Genomic DNA, 20,546 nt, shown 5'->3' with positions numbered 1-20,546 from the left:
ATACTGCAAAACTACCCTGCTGTAGGACATTGCTTAGAAAAAAGTTTCTCTTTCAAATGTTTTTATGCATCAGTCTAATCAAATTAGCAAATTTGTGTCATTGATCATGTGAACTCATTTTTGGATGGTAACCACACAAAGGAGAATTTGTTTTTAAATATGAGCTTTATCATTTAATTAGGAATAATACATGTTTAACAGCCTAAATATTAAATATTTATCTATCCCTGCAGCCAGAACCAGAAGAGATCTGTCATCATTTGCCATAAATGGGCATGTAAGTGTGATGCATTTGTTCAGCTGGGTTTTTATTGGCTGAGACTTTATCGCAGAACTTGCTGTGATTGGACAATCGTTTAACCCATATAAACTGGCGCTTCATGTTACAAAGTATGGTTTGGTGTTATTATTACATTAGTTATACATTAAGCTAACTATAAAGTGTCTCTATAATGTGAGAAATTACTCCTTTACCGAGATCCTAACCCTAACCCTAAGCATGTCTGCACATTTCAATGAACTACAGGACAGTGTTTCCTGTTCCATTGATAGAATGACAGAGATATGTGGGTAATGTGAAACGTTTAGTAATAAAACAATAAATGTTAAATAAATAATATATTTAATGGACAACTGGATATCTTCATTGTGCAAACCTTAATGACATTGTAATGGCAATTTTGAAATCTCGATGAAAAACACAGCATCAACAGGTGCAAGAAACATTCAAGAGGCAAAACTGTAATAAAGAGAAAAGTTTATTCTTTGAGGATTCTTTTCACAAAAACCGCAGCTACCCGGTTTGGAAAACAGAATACCTAATAGACATAATAAAACATACAGATCTTATACAGTTTCTCGGCAAAAGAACTCCTCCTTCCAGGTTTCTTGTAAATTTCCAGAAAGATACCCCCTATCTTCAGCTAGTTCGGACTGGTTTCTACCCCCCTGGTGCAGGTCACACTGTTCTTTGTCCCTGAGACACCCAAAGGCCTTCATCTACGACCTAAATTGCCTCTCGCTTCCCTGTCCCTCCTCAGCTGCTAGAAAACCTCACAGAAACATATGATTAAACAGTTTGGAAACGAATGATAATAAGAAACGCTGAATTTTCCAAAACAATTCCTCCTCTTTATCATTCTCTGATAAACGTATTAAAGGAAAATTTACCCTTGTCTTCTAATTTCCTCAAAATCATTACATCATTACATTTCAAGAACAGAATTGATTCAAGTCTTTACATCACAGTTATACTCTTCATGTCTGACTTTTATATACCTGATCATTTTACTTGAACCTTCATTAAAATTTAGAATGAAAAAGCTTAGGCTGTTTTTTGTCGGGATAGGCCCCCCATGTTATAGCAAGCAAGTAAAGGTTTATTCTGAAACCGGGCTAGATGAATAAGCACTGTTATTGCATCCCCGACACTATAGATCGGACCCTCCGTCACCCCAGTATAAACAAGAAATAGTATAGATCACATTAGTATGGAAAACACATATCAATTCATAAAAAAAAATGCAAAGAAATAGTATACATAAAAATCCCTCAGCTCAAACCCTTCCACTTGTACGTCACCTCGTAACACGGATGACCGCTGTTTTTAACCTTCTGAACATATCATCATTCTTACAATGGAAAAAGAAATAAAAATAATGAAAACAATAATAATAATAAAAACAGTGAATAGAACAGTCAATCATTGACATCAAAACCTAAACAATCAAAGTTTAGAAAATCCCTTTCCTGGTCCCAGGAAGGCAACAAAAAGAAAGAAAACACATTTAACTCATGTCTGTATACACGTCATCGCTGTCATAATCATCACATTGCTCTCCATCAGTTATTGGGTACAGAGTCAGTTTCACTGCTTGGACTGACGTGCTAACCGTCCCTGCCCTGATCAATCTCTGCACTAAGCTGGAAAGGCACTTCATAATGCATGGGAAACAAAACAGAATCAGTAATCCCATACCCACAATTGGCAAGACAGTTTGAATTATTCTATAAAACCACCCTGACCATGCAGACATCAGCCACCCCACCCACTCACTATCAGTAGCTTGAGGCGGCTCTTTTACCGCTTTCCTTGTGCTCGATGATATTGGTTATGTTGTCACTATAATCAGGAATGTTGACACAACATGATACCCCCAACATTTTACAAGCTCCACATTTCTTTGAAGTCAAGGCTTCAGAGCACAGCTGCTTACAGCGTTTGCTCTCCTCTTTTCACTGTTTGTTTCAGGACTCTTCACAAAAGTATAAGATTTTGTACTACATGTCATCAATTTCATTAGCACTGGTTGGAAACAGTATTCCTCTATCAAGTTGTTAGTCTGCAGATTCAACTTAATGTTATCAATATTTCCTCAGCCCCACTTATCTCTGCTGTTTCACAAAAAACAAAATATCACATTACTCATCTCTCAATCCCTAAATCGCACAGGCTCAGTTAACAGCTTTTAGCTGACATTGAATGAGAGAGACTCTTAGGCATTTAGGACTGGCACACTGTACTCTCATAAACTTCTAAAATCAAACTTTATCTACCACTTAAACTTTTAACTCTAGCCCAGCAGTAAGGCATCTTTGCCAGAATTTACATCTATTTTTTTTAAACAACCATAATTTACATTTGTCTTTTGCCCACATCAGGGAACTTAGACATTACAAATTTACAGATCGTGTCTCTGTCGCACTGGACGTCTCAGCCACAGCACACACTAGATTCCGATAAGCAAACTGTTTCAGCCAATCACAAGCTTATCTTTTGAAAGCAAAACATCAGCTCCTATTTCTTTCATGGTCAACCATTCCTCCACGTTCAAAACATTAACAAACATTTATCAACTATTAATCCAGTAATACTGCTTCTACTGATTTGATCACATTTCATCTCAATTTTAGTTGTCAAGTTCTCAATAACTTCAATGTTTTGTTTTCTAGGAGTTTATCAATCTCCAATTAGGATTCACACTAACTTTTGAGGCTGCCCTCTCTGCTTGTGATACATTCTAATACATTCTATATCATCTAAAACCTTATCAAAGCGTTTCATTCTCATATTTTCATCCTTCTAGTTACCGGTACTTTTAAAATATTTTGCAACTCATTTGTTGGAGTCATCTGTAATTTTACATCAACCTGTATTCATCAATTCACTTTCCTTCAAAAGGATTCCCTTAAGACTTAAATCTTTCAACCTTCTTTTAACCTTCAATCTTCTTACGACTTCCATCTATCAACTTTCCTTTAACTTTCTTTTCTCCCTTATTTACTTGCAATTACGGACTAAATGGCCCTGCTGACCACAATTAAAACACTCACTTTGCCTATAGTTTGATCATTGAGCTTTCAAACAGCTCCAACTTACTGCACACCCTTGAAGCAGTGTGTCCCGATCAGGAATGTAAACAGAGCCACTGATAAGCAGTTCTCTGTATTCTTTTACACCAGTGGCGGATTCAATTGCAATAGCCAAATCATAATCTTCATCATTATCATTGGCAGCACATTCATTTTCATAAACTGCACAGAAAATCATTCAACATATTCTAAGGGGTTTTCACTAAACATTCTCTTTGTTAACTCCAACCACCTTGTTTGGCGGATACACAGAAGTTCCCACATTCATTAAAGCTGGATAACAGCACCCTGACCAGTCCTTTTTGCAAACGGTGATATGATATTACCACAAACCCAAACTGCCGCCGGTGAACTTTGATACGGTTTATCGAATGGACACTTAAAGTTGATTTCTTCGTGGTTGGTTTTAATTCTGCAGTCTGACCACCCAGTTTTCAATTGTCTCGGTCTGACCTTTGCTTGCCCCCTCGTCTCTCATCCAGGCCAGCTCCTCTCCAGAGGCCCGTTCGATCTCGGGTGGCCCTGGCAGCACGAGAGGTTTCGCCGTTGTTGTTTGTCGTCGGGGTTCCACCTCCTGTTGCTCTCCTGATATGGGTGGAACTCTCCTGCAGTGATTGGCATTCATGCACGTGGCTCGTTCTCCGAACTTCACCGCCGTATGCGTGATCAGCAAGACTAGGAATGGTCCTAGCCACCGTTTCGCCCTCCAGTTCTTCCTCCTGAGGTCGCGGATCACCACGTAATCACCCGGTCTGGTTTTGTGCAGGAACGTCTCTGCTACTTTGCCCCTGGTATTTCTTTCACCTGCACAGAACTGTTAGATCACAAACACAACATCTCTTTGCAGTAATTCAACATTTCATTCTCACACACATCTGTTGATGGAAGCCTCCTTCTTTCCCCCGTTATACCCATGAATGGTGGTCTACCAAAGAGGATTTCAAATGGGCTCAAATTTGTTTTGACTCTCTTTTTCATTCTCATGTACATTAACACAGTGGGGAGTGCGTTCACCCACGAGAGCCCTGTTTCTTCACAGCATTTTGCCAATTTGTTCTTTACCGTCTGGTTTTCACGCTCAACAGCGCCCCCGCTGGCAGCGTGTTAGGCACAGTGTGTTCCATCGTGACCACATATCCACGACTATATACCAAACAATATTTCTGTTTTCCGCACGGGGTTAGTTCAATTAAATCAATCATTAAATATTCAAATGGCCCCTCTGGGGCTGGCTGACTTGCCAGTGGTGTTTTAATGCCCCGTGCAATGTTATATGCGGTGCAAATCACAAATCTTTTGCAAAAATTCTCAGCATATATTGTGAAACCTTTGGTAAACCACAATTCTCTCATTTGCATAATCATCCCCTCTTTTAATGCATGGTCCCACCCATGCATTAATTTAGCCTAATGTAAGAAAAAATGGCTGGGCAGACATGGCTGTCCACCAACAGATCTCCATACACCATGAACAAGGCTGCAGCCTTCCATTTGTTTTTCTCAGCTCCTGTGGAAAAAGACTGCATGCTCTGTAAACAAGGAGAAATGTCATTGTTAAGGTTATTGTCAAGTTGTACGCAAGTGGCGCCAATGTTATCAGCTCCAGTTTGGGTTTGTTGCCGCTGCCTTCGCAGCCATACCAGCTCTGGCGTTGCCTGTTGATACGAAACTTTTATCATTAATATGTGCTGCGCATTTACAAATCGCAATCTTGTCTGGCAGCATAATGGCCTCCAAAAGGTCAGATACTAACAGATCGCTACAGTAGCGTTCAGTATTGGTCGTCCGTCTGACTTAAAAATTTTCTGTGCTTCCACAGAGCACCAAAGTCATGCGTGACCCCAAAAGCATAACGCGAGTCTGTGTAAATCGTTACACACTTGTCAGTCATCAGTTTACATGCTTCAGTCAAAGCGACTAGTTCAGCTGCCTGTGCAGAGTAATGACATGGTAATTTGCCAGATCTTACAGTTTCAAATTCAGTCGTCACCGCATAACCTACGTTATTCTGTCCTGTTTGTGGATTCTTCGACGCAGATCCATCCACAAAAAGGACATTGTCACAATTATCAAGCGGAACGTCCAACAAATCTGGACGCGGTGTGCACACCTTTTAACAGTGATATTTGGCATGTCAAACAAAATTTTATGATACCTCAATCGAGCTGTAGACAAATGTGACGTTCTCTGCTCCTGCAAAATCAAAGACACCAAATGTGAGACCCCTAAAGTCAGATCAGCATAGCCTACAAACTCTCTTGAGGCCATTGAGGGCCAGTTCAGCTACCACCACCGCCCGGAGACAGTGTGGCAATCCCGCTGCCACGGGGGCGAGTTTTGTTGAAAATAGGCTACCTTCTCATCGGTCACCATGCGTCTACAGGAGAACAGAAGTCATAAGGTCATGCTTTTCATCAACCATCTAAACAATGGATGGTCTACAACCAGAAGGCCTAACAATCGAGATATCTCATTGTGCTTTCATGTTATCAAATGCTGTCTCAGCTTCACTTGTCCAAACAAGTCTGTCACATGACTTCAACCCTTTCCCTGTTGTCAGGGCTCGTAAAGGCTGTTCTAAAATGGCATAATTGGGAATGAATGTACGACAGTAAGCACACATCCCCAAAAATGACAGCAACTGTTTTTTGTTACAGGCTTTGGGGCTTCTTTTATGCCCTGCACCCTTTTCTGTGACAGTGCTTTGCTGTTTGGTTTGATAACATGCCCCAGGAATGTCACTTCCTGTTTCACAAACTGCAGCTTTGAAAGGCTGACCTGGTGCCCCTCCCTTTCAAGATGCTTCAGGAGAGTCACAGTGTCAGCCCTGCAAATAGACTCACCTTCTGAACAGATCAAAAGGTCATCAACATAAGAAAGGAGTACGGTTAATTTCGGTTCTAACTTGTGAACCATCACAAGGCCTAATTACACCCTCTTTCAACAGAGCATCAAACACTGGTTTTATGCCCTCTATTGCTTCACGTTTCAGGGAATACTGTGCCTTACATGGTCTGAAATCAGATTTTGGTGTGATTACAACTGGCTCACATCCTTTTATCAGCCCCACATCATATTTGTTTTTTTTTTGCCCACAAGTTTGGTGATATTTGTGCCAAAGAAATATCAATTTCTGAGGCAGAAATATCCCCCTCTCCCTGTCCTGTCACATTTTCCCAATAGCAGTCACATTTCTCTGAACCCCAACCTCAAAGTCACATTTTGATTTAAATGCCCCCATACTCTGACTCTCTGCTGTGTGTGTGTCAACTCTCACCCAGTCTGTGGCCGATACACACTCTCTCACAAAAAGGCCCACATCTCTCCACTGCTGGCTTATGGCCTTGGAGACAGATAAGTGGCAGGCAGTGTTCTCTGTCATTTAGATAACAAGCTTTCTGACTTTCTGTCAACACTGCAGCCAATGCGCACACACACTTTCTGTCCAGAAAATCTGGTCAAATTTCACACTTTCATTCTTCACAGAATTAAACCACATCTTTTCAAAATCTGAATCTCGCTCTGTTACGACATGTGATGTACAATGCATTTTGTCATTTGTCATAAACTCTGTATTGACTGGGTCTGTACGATCTTTTGCCAATTTCAAAATCTTTTCTGCCCAATCAATATCTGTTACCTGCCAGACACAAGCCCACTTCGGCTCAAATTTAGAACAAGTAATTTGTGGTGCCTCCTCAATGCTAATTCCATAAGAATCAGCACAGAGGGACAAATTTAATTTACACTTTCCCGTAGAAAACATGGTAAATCACATGGTCGTAACGTGGACAGACTGATACCAGAATCGACAAAAAATTCAATAATTACCCCTTTGACTAATAACGGGTAAATTGGCATTTCAGGAAACCCTGTACTTTTGTACAATCTCATACATTCGTCATTCACAACACTGCTCAAAGTATCAGTCATAGCTTTGCTCAAGGTTTCATCAGACACACAAAAAGATTTGCAAGCAGTTTTTTCATTGCAGGTAGCAGAAAGAAGATCAGTGTATGTGTTTGTGTGTGCGTCGTGTGTGTGTGTGTTAGTAAAAATATTTTCACTTCCCTTTGCTGTAGCCAGAGATTGGCCAGAACCGGACTCTTTCCGTACCGCTCTCCAGCCCCCTCGGTTCAATCCGACTTCATGGTGGGACACGCGCTGCTCCAGTGTCCGTCTTCTTGCACACTCTATATTTTGTACAGTCTCGGAGCGAGTGGGCATTTGTGGCACAAACATAACAGCTCCATTTTCCTCCAGCAGCTCTTCTCTGTCCTCTTCGGTTAGCAGGGTTTGAACGGGAAGATGCAGGTTTGTTGGGTTGTTTAGGTTGTCGTTGTTGCATAACCACCATTGTGAGGGGTTTTTTCTTCTCCTTTCTGTCCTCTTCAGCGTGAGTAGCGTGCCACAGCATTGCACTCAAACGCCCGTGTAACTGTGCATGAAACTGCGCTGTTAGTCTGTGTGCCACTCGCTCTGCGGCCTCTGCCCCCTCTCGCGCTGCTCTTGCATCTGCCTCTGCCTGCGCTGCTCTTTGGGCTGCCTCTGCCAGTTCAATTTGTGCTCGTGCTTCTGCAAGTCGTGCTTCTTGGGCTGTTCTCGGGGCTGGTGGAAAGCGGTCCAGATCGAGCCTGAGGGCCGGTATCTCTGCTACTGGGTAGTGAGCTGTATTGTAGGCAGGCGGCGGAGCCGTTGCCACCTCAGTCACATGTGGAAAAGCACATACATTCGGTTCATTAGTAGCATTCTGTTCCAGTGGAACTGTTTTTACGCACACAACATTCTCAACATTACATGCCAATTCTTTTTGTATTTGCTCTCGTTCTCGCCTGTCAGCCTCTTCTACCCAACACATTATAGTCGGTTCACAGTTCTTACACACATGTTTAACACACACACAGCAGCTACTCTGTTTTCCCTCGTTCTTTTCTACTGACTCTTTTACTACATTTAGTCTTATTTTACTCAAGGTTCCCGCCTCGGGGAAATCGTGATATTTGATCAGTTTCTGTATGTCAACCATACATTTACCACCATAATTATTTCTCATTTGACAGAAAATTGGTGTATAAAAATGATCTAATTTACTGTTAGATGACCCCATTCTGGCTGAATTTCCCTTCTGGATTTTACTCTTTCGACACGTGTCTTAGTATCTGTCAAACGTCTTCAACAGACCCGATTTTATTCCACCCAAAACCGGTCGGGTTTCAGCAAATATGCTGTGCTTTTGTAATTATGTTTTACTCAAAATCTTCTATTCACCTAATTAATCTGGCGTGGCTCTTCCGTCCACCTTTGCAAGATTTCTTCGGGTTACAGAGACTTCGAGCAAAACTAATTAACCAGCACCTGTGATTCCCCTGAATCTGTGATTCCCCTGAATCACCTGTGGCCCTTCCGTCCACCAACGAGCTAAGTGAGGTAGAAACTGATCCGAATTCCTCAGCCCTTACCCCAAAAAATTGTGATTCCCCTGAATCACCTCTCGCTCGTACCCAAAGCAAATTCAGCCAACATGGTTCACGTTCACACACAATTATCAAATCACACTTAACATCAATAAAACAATTCTGCCGTTTCTTACCCAGAGATGCTTTCTCTTTTCTGTAATTGCCGCGGATTCTTTCTGATCCTGGTGGGAGTTCCTCCCTTGGTCCTGAACGCCGGAATTGGCTCTCTCCCTTAACCTGTTGAGTCACTATCTCAAACAGTCGGGGTATGAGACGGCTGCCTAATGCCGCCGGGTTTGCAGTTCCGTCCAAATCCGTTCTTCAGGACCAGGAGAAGAAGATCCGCACAGGACCCCACGTCTGACACCAAGTTGTAATGGCAATTTTGAAATCTCGATGAAAAACACAGCATCAACAGGTGCAAGAAACATTCAAGAGGCAAAACTGTAATAAAGAGAAAAGTTTATTCTTTGAGGATTCTTTTCACAAAAACCGCAGCTACCCGGTTTGGAAAACAGAATACCTAATAGACATAATAAAACATACAGATCTTATACAGTTTCTCGGCAAAAGAACTCCTCCTTCCAGGTTTCTTGTAAATTTCCAGAAAGATACCCCCTATCTTCAGCTAGTTCGGACTGGTTTCTACCCCCCTGGTGCAGGTCACACTGTTCTTTGTCCCTGAGACACCCAAAGGCCTTCATCTACGACCTAAATTGCCTCTCGCTTCCCTGTCCCTCCTCAGCTGCTAGAAAACCTCACAGAAACATATGATTAAACAGTTTGGAAACGAATGATAATAAGAAACGCTGAATTTTCCAAAACAACATATATGAGGGACAGGCTAAAATTTGACATTTTACTGTGAGCACTTTAAAAATAACCTTTATGCCAGCTTTCCATATATATCTGAAAACTGTGGCCAACATTATTTATTATACATAGCATAAGCAGTCGTCCTGCTGATTTTCTCTTTGATACACTAACTGGACTTTGAGTTACAGCCATTTGAAATGTGCATTTGTTTGCTCTTCTGGGGGCCATTGCTGGGCCGTACAATCTACACAGATCTACACACACTATTACTATTACACAAGGATAATGCACCATTCAGTAAAACAACAAAAAAACAGTGCCAACATTTCCTTTTCACCCCCTGATTGCTGCTTATATGCCTGACATCAGTTTATATATGCTTTCATTCGAAAAGCAGTTGTAGATGTACTAGAATGATCAACATGGATCATCTTCAATTAAGCGTTAAGTATTTATAGCAAGATAGCCCACTGCAGCCTCTTGTTATTCACATAGCTTCCTTTTATTTCACTGCAAACTGGCATACATGCAAGTATGTGCAACTTTTGTTGCATTGTTGTCCCAGATATCATTAACCAGATCTACATTTTTTTATGTCCCAAGTAAAAGAATCATGGTCATTAATTATATGTAGTAATTTATAAGTTATTAATTATATGTAGGCCTAGTTATTTTTTAATTAATTAAACTAAAGAAATAAGAAATTAAAATTTCTCAAATAAAAATGTCTATTTACTGTACCAAACACCACTTTCAATACACAATAGTCACCATACTTTATTAAACAACACTTTATTAGAGAACAAAGCATAAAGTTAATAAAGTAGCATAAAGACAAATGAGATTCAAGATAAATAAAAATGTGTCTTCAAAAATACATTAACATCATAATAGTCCATTCACAGCTGCTGAAGCCATAAAATTAGTGCCAGAGAATCATATTTAGTCACCTACAGAAAACAGATTTGATATTGTGTTGGAAAATATTGATTCATTATCACAGCTAAACTGGTTTCTTGTTCTTCCCTGTACATGTCTCTATCGTGTTCATGTTCTTCTTCTTTGTCTAAACAGTTTGTTCAGTTGAAGAACAGAAGATGTGATCACTGATGTGGTGTAGTTTTTCTCAACCAGAGGAAGAAGTCTCAACATCCCATTGTCAGGCGTTCTCCAGTCCTGGTCTGAAAGTAAAACAGAAAACAGAAACCATTCAAATGAAGTTGTTTAATGGATAGTCGGGTCAGCTTATGTTCTGCATGATTTAAAGCAGTGATGGTTTACTCTGGCCCTCAGCGTCCACTGTCCTGCAGATTTAGCTCCGACCACAAACCCTCCTGCCTATTGTCTAGAAATAAACCTGAAGACTTTGGTTACAATTTTCAGATGTGCTCGATTAGGGTTGGAGGTTAACTCTTAATTAACCTCAAAAAGTAGAATGCAAAGGGCCTGAGTTGAGATTTTTAAGAAAGGCATTGTCTCTTTTGAGCCTTTGCCAGTGATGCTTGATTTCTTTCCAGACAACATACTCTTCTGTCACTTGTTTCAAGAGCTTCACTTGGTCAAAAACCAAGTGAAAACCTGTACAATGTAAAATTGTCAACATCAAATTATGTACTACATTTTACAGCATTGTTTCAATTCAAGACATACCAATGGACTCACGCACCTTTCTGTCTTCTTTGGGCACCAGATGTTCCTTCCTCACCCGAAACAAAGGACTTATTCGATTAGCTTGCGTTGATATAAGGACTGGTATTCCTTCTCTGCTGTAAAACAAGAAAGTCTCGACTTACTCTATGTGCAATTACTATTGTTCCTGAAACATAAATTAAGACAGTATTAAATAAGTTAATTTACCATATGATTCAGGAGAGAACATTTGATGAGTAAATACTGATTGCAATATTCTAGAAACTTCACCTGGGAAGGGCTGATCACGGCAAGATTCGCTGCGAGTCACTAGTAGCTCTGGTAATGGTTGGCTCTTAAAGAGCTGTTGAGTTTGATATTGGTAGAGCTTTAAAAAAAAAGGACTAAGTAATCCTGCAAAACAGAAAGGAAGGTAATTTTAATACATTACTTGCAAATAGTCAGTTTATAACTGTATGATATGTTTTCTGTAAAGAGTGTTGCATAATTAAATGTTAAAAGCATTTTTATGTTATAAGTTCACTGATATGTGGGCATTTCTATGAATAAAAGTATGTCTTTAATAGCAAGCAATAATCATATGAAAATTATTTACATGCAAACGGGACAGTTATCAGCAGTGTAACTGTTCTGATTATGACAAAATAATCGAGTATCTGATGTCATGTGACAAGTCAAATAAGCTTTTGCACTCTTGCAAACAGAGGTAGGTTATGAGGTGTGGGGAGACATCATGTATCACTGGAACATAAACAGATGGGGACCAATTTGCAATTAATATAAACTTTCTGACAGTGTGTGGGACATCCGACAACTTTCCAAGAAGTGGCGCAACTGATTTACAAATATCGCGATAAATATGTACAGGAATTGAGGCAGTAGCCAATGACAGCACTAGGAGTAAAAGCTGCAGGATTGTACGAGTACAAATATACATATTTGTATACTCGTACAATCGAGTATCATACAAATTTGACAACTTGTTAAATCTTGTGAATTATTAAGACTTTCAGACTATGTTTGTACTGATTGGGCTATGGGTTTTGTGAGAAAAGTTTTAAGAAACAACAAATGCTTGATAAAATGTTTGATTTAGGGTTAAAACCAAGACATACCATTGTGAATATTTGCCTTTGCAGCTTTCCGTCTCCTCCGTTTACTTCTCCTCAAACAATAATGGGCCGACTGAGTCTGAAAGGCCCTTTTTGTCTTTTCAGCTGTAAAAAGAGAAAAGAAAATATCATTATGTATAATATATAGGATTATTTAAAGGAAAAAGTACTGATTTACCTTACAAATATTGGATGTTACATTATAAAGCATTAAAAGCATGGCAAGTGTTGTGGTTAATATGCATTTACAACAAATATCACTTTAAAACTATCAATACAGAGATAAAAGCATGGTAAATTTTGTGATTACTGTCCTTTACTACACCAATCACAGTAAAACTAAGGTTACTGAGGTTTAAAGCATGGTAAGTTTTGTGGTTACTGTCCTTTTACCACACCCTATCACAGTAAAACTAGGGTTACTGTGGTAAAAGCATGGTAAGTGTTGTGGTTACTGTGCATTTACAATAAGTATCACATTAAAACTACCAATAGTGTGGTAAAAGCATGGTAAGTTTTGTGATTACTGTCTTTTTACTACACTTATCACAGTAAAACTAATGTTACTGTGGTAAAAGCATGGTAAGTGTTGTTTTTACTGTGCTTCTACTACAAATACAACTTTGGAACTAATTGTACTATTTTTAATCTGATATGAATATCTAGGCCTATAGCACGTCACAGGCAGTGTTTAATCACCCTATTTTGAATTAGAAAGCAATGAAACGCAAAGTCTCCGTGGAAATGGCAGATAAATATCGACAAACAGAAAAGACATTATATCACACATTATTAGGACAGCGTATTTAGGTATTTATTTACTACTTACCAACAGCTGACACACGTGAACTGATGCCAAATATCGCGATGTGTTCGGAACGAGACTTCTTCAGCGCGATTTCCTACTGATAAAATATTATTTTAAAAAATATCAATAAACAGCAAAGCAATCCAGCTTCCCTGGCAATAAGACAGAAATAATAACATAAAAAAAAAAATACAACTTCAATACAACTAAAATATATTAAACAGCTTCTCTGCTGCAGCCGACAGGCAGAAATAATCGAGCTGTGATCACGAAAGACGAAAAATAACTAAATAAACGTGTCCGTGGCACGAATCAATAGATAAAATTACGTGACCATATCACGAACGTTGGAGTTATCCGTGGTCTCACCACAGACTCAATCCGTGCTCCTATCACAGATTTTAGATCTGACTATAGCCAAGCAAGCAATAGGTGTAAAACGCCATCAAACTGGATTTTATGATGACAGGACAAGACAAAATTGTAACACAGTCGACATAAAGCTTTCAAGTGTCTAAACAAGTGAGCAACATTACAACATCCAGTGAGTGAGGTCAGGTTGTTGAGGTCCGTGGTGCCATCACGGGACTTCAGTTAGGCTAACAAAATCAGACTGAATTTTTATGATGGCAGGACAGTGCAATAGCTACAATAACAGAGAGGTTAAAGTCTTTATGGTATTTGGTGTTGGAAAAGAAATAAATACTTAAAATGTTGTGTTTCCAAATGAGAAAGCACGTCCGTTGAGTGAGATCTTTTCTCTGTCATTGAAACGGGTATCCGTGTGTGGACCACGGAAGATGAGTGTCATTGACTTGCGCGTTGGAGTTATCTGTGGTCTCACCACAGACTCACTCCGTGCTCCTATCACAGATTTTAGTTCTGACTATAGCCAAACGAGCAATAGGTGTAAAACGCCATCAAACTGGATTTTATGATGACAGGACGAGACAAAATGTCAAGTTAATTACATGCCATTGCAACACAGTCGACATAAAGCTTATAAATTCCTAAACAAGCCAGCAACATTACAACGTCCATGAGTGAGGTCAGGTTGTTGAGGTCCGTGGTGCCATCACGGGACTTTGATTAGGCTAACTGAAACAAACCGAAATTTTATGATGACAGGACATTGCAATAGCTACAATAACAGTCAGGTTAACGTCATTATGGCATTTGATGTTGGAAAATAAACAAATACTTCAAATGTTGCGTTTCCAAATGAGAAAGCACGTCCGTTGAGTGAGATCTGTACTCCGTCATCGAAACGGGTATCCGTGTGTGTGGACCACGGAAGGTCAGTGTCATTGACTTGCATTGGAGTAATATCCGTGGCAGCATCACGGAATTTGGGGCGATTCCGTGATGGCTCCACGGATTTTGAGTTAAGGGCCCGTGGACATTTCACGGAATCCTGTGAGACCAGGTTGAATCTCATGTTATATTATTTTATTTCCACAAGAGGTCGCCAAAGACACGCAAATTTAAGATATTTTGAGCTGACTTAAAAGGTTTAGGGATAAAATTCTGAGTTATTTTTGAATTTAAGTTGAAAGAATGTGAGGAATGTGCTTAAACTAAATTACGATTTATTTATTATAAATTGATTTAATCTAGTTATTTAAAAGATAAATAAAATATATGGGGTTTTTTTATGCTTTTTTTTTTTTTTTTGTCAAAATAAGCTTTCTGGACAAAGAAAATTAAGTATAATTTTAGGGCTTCAGGTCATTTTGACCCACAGGTAAGGATTTGTTACAAAACACGAAGGATGAGGGTTACACTTGATCTGATGCAATGAAGTTCACACAATATACTGTCACAAAACATGTTTATGGAATAAAATATTTTATTTAAAGTAACAATTGTGCAAATGTTAAGTTTACATCATCATATACAGTAGCTGCAAAGGGGCCAAGCACCACAGAGGCAGAACAAAGTGTTAAAAATCAAGGCAGCGAGCATCCGACCAACCGCACAAATGAGTAAAGACATCTGGACACGATTTATAACATAATGGTTGAAAGCTTATAATTACAAATCACTTGTAATGTGACATATTTGCTTTTTACTTTTGACCAGTAGGAGTTGCTGACACCAAATTGATCTGGCATTAAATTGATGGTGTTAAGTGACAATTACACACAAAGTTTGGTGTCAGTCTCACCAGAGATACAGCCTCAGATGCAGGATGGCATTATGTGATCAATTTCATTGATACAAAAACACAATGGTTGGTCTATGGTCCGAAATCCATAAGTGTTTGTCGCCCTTGTGTGAAGATGATCTAAATCAAATTTGGTGAAAATAAGACAAACGGTCAAGGTGGAGTTTGACAAAGTATGTTTTTAAAGAAAACGTAAATGGCCGACTGGTGTAGGGAAGACGTCAAAACCTTCAGCATTCAGAAGTTATAAGCAAAAATCAGCCATTTTTTATATCTCCTGACCACTTGGTGTGCGCCGAGACTGAGCAGGTACCATCATGGTTTTCATAACACACCAAGTTTGGTCTCAATATGCTAAAGCATTGTAGAGATATAGCCTCACGTTCATTTGGCATGCTCTTCATTCAATGATTAGTTGCAATGCTCTACGAGGTTTTCCAGAAAATTCTAAATGGCGGACACATTTTCATTAGGGAAAATTACATCATAGGGTGCAACTGAATTGTCTTGAGCCAATGAAGAAGAGGAGATAAATGTTTGCTTACAGTTCAAAAGTTATTAGCATATAAATGAGTGAAAATTTGAACAGTTGGTGGTTCTAGATGAATTGGGGTATAGATCCACATTTCACAACTTTACCATAATTCTAAAGGCTGCCATGGACTTCAAGAGCAGAAGGAAACTACTAATGATTAAAACAGGTGCTTGACCCCTTATCAAGTTTCAAGTCAAATGTCTTTACTGTAGTGCTATACACACAAACTCATTTAAAGTAGATTTACAATTTGACCTGACATGGTTTCATTAACACAGTAAATTTAAGGTTATATTTTCATTTCTATTTATTTCATTTGTTTTTCCCCTGATATAGTATTCACCACTTTTCTATTTGGTGATTATTTTTCAATGAAGTAAAAAAAAAAAAAAAAAAAAGCAAAAAGAAGAAAGTGAAATGTGCATAGGTATAGGGTTCACAAGTGAACAGCCCTTAAAAGTAATACATTCTTCAAAACTTCAAATAACTGAAGTATAATAGCTTCTAAAAACATATACTATATACTTTACCATATATTAATTTGCTTCATAAAAATGTTGAACTTCATTACAACATCAGGGGTGGACATTTCTACATATTCTCATTAAAGGGCAAATAAGGAACAGGAACCCACTGGATTGACTAGAGGGGTTCATTCAATGCTAGCAGTTGAAGCATAAAATTACAAGTTACTTGCGGAGGAACAGTTTTGGTCATTATGCAAGTTGTGCTGATGAATCTGATGGCTGCTTCTTATCAGTGCAAACATCACTAACAACATAAAAACTCCATGAAAAACAAAAGACAAGTAAAAAATGTCTTATGAGCAGGCAAATAGCTTTATGCTGCTATTATTTTGTCTAGTTTAAAACATTGGTTTTACAATGTTACTACATTTTGGCTACAACACTGCTTTGCAAACTCTTCAGTTTGAGGTGCATTTGTTGTGTCTTCAAGCTACTACACCTTCTACTGCATATATTACGTAGCCTGACATCCTTTCCTTCATTTACGTATATTTAATACGGATTTGTGTTAATTTTTTCATAGCGTAGCTTTAAGTTCATTGTCCACCCTCTGTAGATTACACATAAATAAAATAAATAGAAATACTTCATGATAGGGTAACTTATCCCACGAGAGTAAACTTAACTTTCACACATGCAAACCGAAGTAGGTCTTGTCCTTTTTTCCTAATTTCTGCCTGTAATGAGAAACATTACAACAGATTAGTGTGACAAAAAGCTAAATATTTATATACACAATGGGTCTCATTCATGAAACACGTGCAGAACGAATTTTTGTGTAAATCGTGTGTAAAGTGGTTCTGCCGTAAATTTTCGGATTCATTAAAATTATTTTCCGTATTTTCCAAATGTTAGTTGGTACGAAAGAAATCTACACCTGCTCCCAGCCACGCGTAAATAGTGCGTTTAACATCCGAACGTTTTGCTCATTAATAAGGCTGCATTTTATTTCACCTTAATCGGGTACATATTTACACAGCATTTTGAAAAAATATTATATATAGTAATTACATACGTTTTTTCTTTTTACTTTTATTATGAGAGCCAGTAACAGCATCTGCAAACGAAGTCTGCAAGTCTTTTTAAAAAAAAATTATATTCAAGCTGTTTATTCATTTTTCTTTTTCTTTTTTTAATATTCAAGCTGTTTATTCTTTTTTTCTTTTTCTTTTTTTAATATTCAAGCTGTTTATTCTTTTTTTCTTTTTCTTTTTTTCTTTTTTTAATATTCAAGCTGTTTATTCTTTTTTTCTTTTTCTTTTTTTCTTTTTTTTTTACAAGTCCGCAAGTCACAAGTGTTGCAGTCAAGCTTCATGTCGAACCATTTTCTTTTCACTTCTGGGACTGTTCGATTAACAGATGAAACTCCATTAACTGCATCTGTAATATGCTGCCAAGCTTCCTTATTTTTAGGACCTGATACGCCACTATGTACACTTGAAAATAAAATGTGGCGTTTTGAATGAACTTCTGATAATAAAACTTCAATTTCTGCATCTGAGAAATTTCTCTTCTTCATTCGCTTTTGAGAAGACATGTTGAAATCCATCGTTTGGTGTCATAATATGATGCCCATATATAGTTGTCAGTCGGATTTAATGGGCGGGATTTATGGTAATTCGCGCGTCCCATTTACGACTGATTGGAATTCATTAACACACACACACACACACACACACACACACACACACACACACACACACACACACATTTCACTATCACATCTGACGTTTACGAAGTATTTGTGAATCAGGAGAATTTTCGGGAATGTCTCTTTAAGCGCAAATCACTCACATATTTACGAATGTTTCATGAATGAGACCCAATGCTAGTGGAATAAAAACATTGTGCCCTCATATATTGTGATTTAAAAATCTGATGCTACTGTATGCATTATGAATATGAAAATTACAACATGTACATTTAGCTTTATTTGTGTCTCTCAATTTTAACCAACAAAACACTGACACTTTTGACCACTGTTGTCTTTCTGGTTGAGCATCTGAGAGAATTATTTAAGGGAAAAACTTCTGCCTGATGGTGAGATTTATGAGACGTGCAATGGTCTTCAAATGGCACCCAATGTCTTGTACTTTCAGGTTTGTGTCCCACCTTCTTCAGGCCATATAACAATATATTGACTTCTATAGACTTCTGTAATTAAGTGCAAAATTCTGACTAAAATACACATTTTGCTAAAAAAAAAATATATATATACATGTAAAAGGAGTAATCATACTGTATGTATGAGAGCAGTAACAGCAAAGGCACTATTCTTAGAACAGCCCATTAATGTAATATAATTACAAGGAGAGACGAGTGAATGCGTGTTCTTCTTACCTCGTACAAGTTAACATTTTAAGTATACATTTTTATTTAGTTACTTTCATTTCTGCTTTAAATAGTAAGCAATTGTTAGTTTTTAGGTTTAAAAATGTAATGCTTGTATTTTAACCCTTTTTTTGCTTATAAAGTACAGCATAGACTACATGGATATATTCACTATATTGGTTTTCATAGGAACATTTTGATCATTGGCATTTTTTCATTTTATATTACACATTGTTTGGAGGACAGCATTGGGCAGGATGTGGAATAATATTGTTTAAAATAAGCGATTAATTAAATTAATTAATAAAAAAAAAATTATGTATAATAAATTTTACATTTTTCATCCGATTAATTGAAAAAAAATAATAGGATTTTTATCAGATTAATCAATTATTAAAATAATCGGTAGTTGCAGCCCAACATAAAACGTATGAAAGAAATTATTTTAGAAATGACTAACTAATGGGGTATTGATAATGAGTTTACAGGAAAAATTAAGGAGAGTAACATGTTACTGTGTTCAGAGGACTGAACGTATTCTTGCAGAACATCACCTCTGACCTGTTGGATTAGGCTTCGATTTCTCTTTATCTAGAATTTAGTATTTTAAAACATTCGTTACAAGAAGTGTTACTTATTAATGAAATTAATATACTATATTTTCCATAATATTTATTAATTTAGCATTTTTGGATTTCATGGTACTAAACAATATTGACCTCTAAATTATGCACTATACCACTAGACACCTATATACAGTATACACATTATATAAATTGGGTACGTTGCAATATTAAGATGAAATTAAAATGAGTTGATCCTTCAAACCTTAACTAGATGTGTGTGATTGATTTAGCTCATGTCATCAAAATCTCACTCCAACCAGGCAAAGTTGGCAACCCTGAAATTGTCCATGATGCAAAACAGAGAGTCATCTAGTGGACTGACCTCCATTGAAGATTGGTTTTAAATCACAGACTCCCCGGCACCGACACCAGCATCAGAATTATTTTGCTTCTTCTGTATGGAGTTGAGAAAGTTGCAAATCACAATCTGTTACTGCAACTGCACATAAACGTTATCAATATCAAAATATCATATAAACCAAATAAACCAATCAATGTGAATAATGAATGACATTTTAATGATCTATTATGACTTTAAATGGAATCCCAAAATATCAAGAAACTTCACAAGTCTTTCACAAATACTCAAACAAATGTTTCTAATAAAAAAAATGCACTGTTGAATACATGTTCTTCACTAAAAACTGCTGTTAAAAAGCATTACAATATCAATACAAAAAACAGAACTGTTGCTTAATTTTCCTGTGATAATACTTGCCTTTTGACACCTCCAAATGATGACAAAAATGACCACTCCGACCACTCCGATGATCACTCCGACGGCCACTGCAATTATTGTTAAGTGTTCTAGGCTGATTGTGCTGGGCGGGTCAGGCTGTGACCCCACAGACGATTCAGCAGGTGTAGTAGATGGATAGATGGATGGAGGATCTGGGCTGATGGTACTGGGCAGATTGTCTGTTTAGAACAAAAACAAAAGCAACTAAAGTTCAAGACAAAATTTGAGTCAAAGTGTAGACAGTTTGCTAAAGCACTGCTAAATGTCTGATAGTGTCCTGGGGTGTATTCCAGAAAGCAAGGTTATCTTACCGTCAAACATACCCTGAACTATCGGTTGATTAAACCAAACCTTGCTTACTCAAGGTATGCTGGTTCCAAAAACACGTCCGGGAATATGTTCATGGTC

The 20,546-nt window shown here is 38.0% G+C and overlaps 1 long non-coding RNA gene across 5 annotated transcripts; it reads right to left on the bottom strand.

The window, feature by feature from the left end:
• Positions 1 to 10,419: 10,419 nt before the first annotated feature.
• Positions 10,420 to 14,639, bottom strand: LOC311302145. Of its 5 annotated transcripts, none has more exons than XR_014629538.1 (5): positions 13,235 to 14,639; positions 12,409 to 12,510; positions 11,564 to 11,686; positions 11,294 to 11,409; positions 10,420 to 10,824 (listed from the first exon to the last, which is right to left on the bottom strand). It is a non-coding gene; the product is annotated as an uncharacterized lncRNA (long non-coding RNA). The 5 variants fall into 5 exon arrangements; XR_014629539.1 differs by having other exon boundaries at positions 11,294 to 11,406; XR_014629540.1 differs by having other exon boundaries at positions 10,731 to 10,824; positions 11,310 to 11,409.
• Between the last annotated feature and the right edge of the window lie 5,907 nt (positions 14,640 to 20,546).

The sequence above is a fragment of the Rutilus rutilus genome (genome assembly GCF_951802725.1).
Source record: "Rutilus rutilus genome assembly, chromosome: 13".
Lineage (NCBI taxonomy): Eukaryota > Metazoa > Chordata > Actinopteri > Cypriniformes > Leuciscidae > Rutilus > Rutilus rutilus.
Note: the sequence above shows the minus strand (reverse complement) of the source record. Positions and strands in the feature narration are given on the sequence as shown.